Below are 6,320 nucleotides of genomic sequence, written 5' to 3'. Positions count from 1 at the left end.
CTCACCCTAAACCTAACCCTAAACCTCACCCTCACCCTAGCCCTCACCCTAACCCTAATCCTAAACTTAAAGGTCATCCAACCCCTCCCCATAACCCTAACACTAGCCCTCAACCTCAAACTAACCCTCACCATCAATCTCACCCTCAGCCTAACACTAACCTTCGCCCTAATCCTCACATTCACCCTAACAGTAAACCTAATCCTAAACCTAACCCTATCCCTAAATCTCAACCTAAACCACACCCTCACCCTAAACCTAACACTAACCCTAACCCTTAACCTCACCCTAACAGTCCCCCTAAACCTAACTGTAACCCTAAACCTCACCCTCACCCTCAACCTCAAAGTAACTCTAACTCTAAAACCATAAACCTCACCTTCATCCTCACCCTCACCACAAACTTAACCATAACCATAACACTAACAATAACCCTAACCCTAAATCTAAGCCTAACTCTCACCCTCCCCCTAACCCTAACCCTATCCCTCACCCTAACCATAAACTTAACCCGAATCCTAACTCTCACCATAACCCTAACACTAACCCTCACACTTACCCTAACCCTCAGCCTAACCCTAAGCCTAACCGTAACCCTAACCCTAACCCTCACATTCACCCTCCCCCTACCCTCGCCCTAAACATATATCTAACCCTAAACCTCACCCTCATCCTAACCCTAACCCTAACACTAAACCCCATCCTAACCCTAAATTTAAACCTCACCCGCACCCTCACCCTCACCGTAACTCTAACCCTAACCCTAACAATAACACTAACCCTAACCCCAACCATCACCCTAACCCTAATGCTCAGCCCCACATTCACCCTCACCCTAACCCTAATCCTAAACCTAGCCCTATCCAGAAACCTCAACCTAAACTTCACTCTCACCCCAACCCTAACACTAACCCTAACCCTAAACCTCACCCTAACTCTCCCCTTAAGGCTAACTCTAACCATAAACGTCACACTGACCCTCATCCTAACCCTAACCCTAACGCTAAACCTCTACCTAAACCTCACCCTAACCGTAACCCTCACACCCATCCTCAACATCACCGTAACTATAACCCTAACCCTAACAATAACACAAATTCTAACCCTATCCATAACCATAACCCTCACCCTCAGCCACACCCTCACCACTAACTTAATGCTCACCATACCACAAACAATAACCCTAACCCTAACCCTAACCCTAATACACACACCCAAACTCACCCTCAGCCTAACCCTAAACCTAACCCTAAACCTAACCATAACCCTCACTGTAACTCTAACCCTAACCCTAACACTAACACTAAACCTAACCCTAATCCTCAGCCTCACCCTCACCCTACCCCAAAACCTAACCCTAACCCTCACCCTAAACCTAATCCTAAACCTAACCCTAAACCTAACCCTCACACTCACCCTCTACCTACCCCTAATCCTAAACCTAACCCTCACCCTAACCCTAACCCTAAACCTAACCCAAACCCTAACCCTAAACCTAACCCTAATCCTCAGCCTCAGCCTCAACTTAAACCAAACCCTAACCCTAATCCCCACCCTAACCCTAAACCTAAACCTAACCATAACCATAATCATAACCCTCATTTTAACTCTAAACCTAACCCTAACACTAACCCTAAACCTAACCCTAACCCTAACCCTAACCCTAACCATAGCCCTCACTGTAACTCTAACCCTAACCCTAACACTAACACTAAACCTAACCCTAATCCTCAGCCTCACCCTCACCCTACCCCAAAACCTAACCCTAACCGTCACCCTAAACCTAATCCTAAACCTAAACCTCACACTCACCCTCTCCCTACCCCTAATCCTAAACCTAACCCTTACCCTAACCCTAACCCTAAACCTAACCCTAACCCTAAACCTAACACAAACCCTAACCCTAAATCTAACCCTAATCCTCAGCCTCAACCTCAACTTAAACCAAACCCTAACCCTAACCCCCACACTAACCCTAAACCTAAACCTAACCATAACCATAATCATAACCCTCATTGTAACTCTAACCCTAACCCTAACCCTAACCCTAAACCTAACCCTAACCCTAACCATCGCCCTCACTGTAACTCTAACCCTAACCCTAACCCTAACCCTAAACCTAACCCTAATCCTCAGCCTCACCCTCACCCTAACCCATACCCTAACCCTAACCCTCACCCTAAACATAAGCCAAACCCTAACCCTAACACTAAACCTCACACTCACCCTCACCCTAACCCTAATCATAAACCTAAACCTATCCCTAACCCCAACACTCACATTCAGCCTCAACCTACCCCTCACCCTAACCCTAATCCTAACCCTAAACCTCATCATAACCTTCACAATAACCCTAACCCTAACCCTCACCCTAACCCTAACCATAACCCTCACCCTCATGCTCAGCCAAAGCCTACTCCTAAGCCTAAAGCTAAGCCTAACCCTAACCCGAACCCTCACCTTCACCCTAACCCTAACCCTAAACCTACCTCTAACCCTTAACCTCACCCTCACCCTAAACCTAACTCTAACCTAACCCTGAACCTAAACCTCATCCTAAACCTAACCCTCACACACCCTAACCCTTACCCTAATCCTAATATTTTCACTAAGCCACACCCTAACCCTCACACTAACCCTAACTCTAACACTAACCCTAACCCTAACCCTCACCCTCAGCTTCACCCTAACCCTAACTCTAACCCTAAACCTCAACCTCACCCTAACCCTAACCCTAAACTTAACGCTAAACCTCACCCTAACCCTAACCCTAAAACTCACCCTCACACTAGCCCTCACCCTAACCCTAATCCTAACCCTAACACTCATCCAAACCCTCCCCATAACCTTAACCCTAGCCCTAACCCTAACCCTCAATTATCTCCCTCACCCTCACCCTAACCCTAAGCCTAAACCTAACCCTCACCATAACCCTCACACTCAACCTCTCCCTAACCTAATCCTAAAGCTAACCCTATCCCTAAACCTCAACCTAAACCTCCCGCTCACCCTAAACCTAACCCTAACCGTAACTCTGAACCTCATCCTAACTGTTCCCCTAACCCTAACTCTAACCCTAAATCTCACCCTCACCCTAATCCTAACCCTAACCCTAAACCTCACCCTAACCCTAACCCTCACCCTCACCCAAAACCTCAAAGTAACTCTAACGCTAAACTTAACAATAACACTAACTCTAACCCTAACCCTAAGCATAAACCTCACTCTCAGCCTCACACACACCGCAAACTTAACCCTAACCATAACACTAAAAATAACCCTAACCCTAACACTAACCCTAATCCTCACCCCCACCCTCACCCTCAGCCTAAACCAAAGCCAAACCCTAAACCTAACAGTAACCCTAACCCTCACGGTAACACTAACCCTAAACCTAACCCTAACCCTAAACCTAACCCAAACCCTAAACCTAAACCTCATCCTCACCCTAAAACTCACACTAACCCTAACACAAATCCTCAATCTAACCCTCAACCTCACCCTCACCCTAGCAATCACCCTAACCCTAACCCTCATCCTCACCCTAAACCTCACACTAACCCTAACACTAATCCTCAATCTAACCCTCACTCTCACCCTAACCCTAACCCTAACCCTCACCCTAAACCTAACTCTCACCCTTACCATAACCCTCACCCTCAGCCTAACCATCACCTTTACCCTTACACTCAACACTACCCTAACACTCACCCTAACCCTACCCCTCACCCTGACCCTAAACCTACTCCTAAACCTCACCCTCACCCTAATCCTAACCCTAACCATAACCCTAACACTAAAACTCACCCTATCCCTAACCCTAACCCTCACCCTCAACCTCATGCTCAACCTAACCCTAAGCCTAGCCTAACCCTTACTCTAACCCTCACACTCACCCTAGCCCTCACACTAACCCTAATCCTAACCCTAACCCCCATCCTAAACCTCACCCTAACCCTAACCATAACCATCAACCTAACCCTAATCCTCACCTCCACCCTCACCCTCAGCCTAACCCTAAGCCTAAGCCTAACCCTAAACCTAACCCTCACACTCACCCTCACCCTCACCCTAATCCTAACCCTAATCGTAACCCTAATCCTGAACATCAACCTAAAACTCATCTTAACCTTAACCCTAACACTAAACCTAACATTAACGCTCGACCTAACCCTCCAACTAACCTTAAATCTAACCCTAAACCTCACGCTCACCCTAACTCTAATCCTAAGCCTAACCCTAAACCTAATCCTAACCCTAACCCTAACCCACACCCTCACACTCACCCTCACCCTCACCATACCTCTAACCCTAACCCTAATAACACTAATCCTAACCCTAAAAGTAACCCTAACCCTAACCCTAATTCTAACACTCACCCTCACCCTAACCATAATCTTAAACATAACCCTCATCCTAACCCTAACCCAAACCCTAACCCTAACCCTAAACCTTACGTAAAACTAACCCTAACCCTAATCCTCACCATAGCCCTCACCCTAACTCTAATTCTAACCCAAACCCTCACCAAAACCCTAAACTTAACCGAACCCTAACTCTCACCCTAACCCTAACGATAACCCTCAACTTAACCCTCAACCTCAAACTCACCCTCATTCTCAGCCTAACCCTAAGCCTAAGCCTAACCCTAACCCTAAACCTAAGACTCACCCTAACCCTTACCCTAATCCTAATCCTAACCCTAAGCCTAAACCTCACCCTCAACCTCACCCTCACCCTAATCCTCACCCTAACCCTAATTCTAACACTAAACCTAAACCCAACCCTCAACCTCAGCCTCACCCTTACCCTAACTCTAAACCTAATCCTCAGCCTCACCCTAAGCCTAACTCTAACCCCAACCCTAACACTAAACCTCACCCTAAACCTAACCCTAACCCACACCCTCACCATAACCATAACCCTACCCCTAACCCTAACAATAACCCTCACCCTCACTTTAACCCTAAACCTAAACCTAACCCTCACCCTAACCCTAATTCTCACCCTCACCGTAACCCTAACCCTCATCCTAAACCTCACCCTAACCCTAAACCTAAACCTCACCCTAACCCTAACCCTAACTCTCACCTTCACCCTAGCCCTCACCGTAACCCTAATACTAACCCTAATCCTCATCCTAACCCTCACCCTAACCCTAACCCTAACCCACACTGTAACCCTAACCCTCACCCTAACCCTAAACTTACCCGAACCCTAAATCTAACCCTAACCCTACCCCTAACTCTCACCCTAACCCTAACGATCACCCTCACCCTCACAGTAAGCCTAAACCTAAGCCTAACCCTAAACCTAACCCTAACCCTCACACTCACCTTAACCCGTTCCCTATATCTAATCCTAACACTAAGCCTTACCCTCACCTTCACCCTAACCCTCACCATAACCCTAACTCTAAGATTATCCCTAACCCTAACCCTCATCCTCAGCCTCACCCTAACACTAACTCTAACACTAAACCTCAGCCTCATCCTAAACTTAACCCTATCCCTAACCCTAAACCTCACCCTCACCCTAACACTAAACCTCACACTCATCCTCGCCCTCACCCTCACCCTAATCCTAACCCTCACCCTCACCCTAACACCATACTTAACCGAACCTTAAATCTCACCCTAACCCTAACCCTAACCGTCACCCTAACCCTAACCCTCACCCTCATACTCACCCTCAGCCTAAACCTAAGCCTAGGCCTAACCCTAACCCTAACCTTCACACTCATCCGAACAATTACACTAATCCTAATCCTAACCCTTATTCTAAACCTCACCCTCACCCTAACCCTCACCGTAACCCTAACTCTAGCACTAACCCTAAACGTAACCCTCAACCTTCCCCTAACTCTAACACTAACCCTAACACTAAAACTCACCCTAACCCTAACCCTATCCCTCACCATCACAGTAACCGTAACCTAACCCTAACAATAACCCTAACCTTAACTCTAACCCTCACCCTCACCCTAGCCCTCACCCTAACCCTAATTCTAACCCTCACTCTCATCCTTATCTTAACCCTCAACCTCAGCCTAAAACTCAAGTTTACCCGTACCATCATCCTCACCCTAACCGTCACCCTAACCCTAAACCTCATCCTAACCCTCAACTTAAACTTAAACCTAACCATCACCCTAACCCTAACCCTCACCGTCAACCTCATGCTCAGCCTAACCCTAAGCCTAAGCCTAACGCTCATTCTAACCCTCAACCTCACCCTAGCCCTCACCCTAACCCTAATCCTAACCCGATCCCTCATACTAACCCTCCCCTAACCCTAACCCTAACCATCACCTAACCCTA

This window comes from Dipodomys merriami, unplaced genomic scaffold, assembly GCF_024711535.1.
Source record: "Dipodomys merriami isolate MVZ:Mamm:240054 unplaced genomic scaffold, mDipMer1.0.p SCAF_79, whole genome shotgun sequence".
In the NCBI taxonomy this organism is placed as follows: Eukaryota; Metazoa; Chordata; class Mammalia; order Rodentia; family Heteromyidae; genus Dipodomys; species Dipodomys merriami.
The sequence above is the reverse complement of the archived record's forward strand: the minus strand, read 5'-3'. Positions refer to the sequence as shown.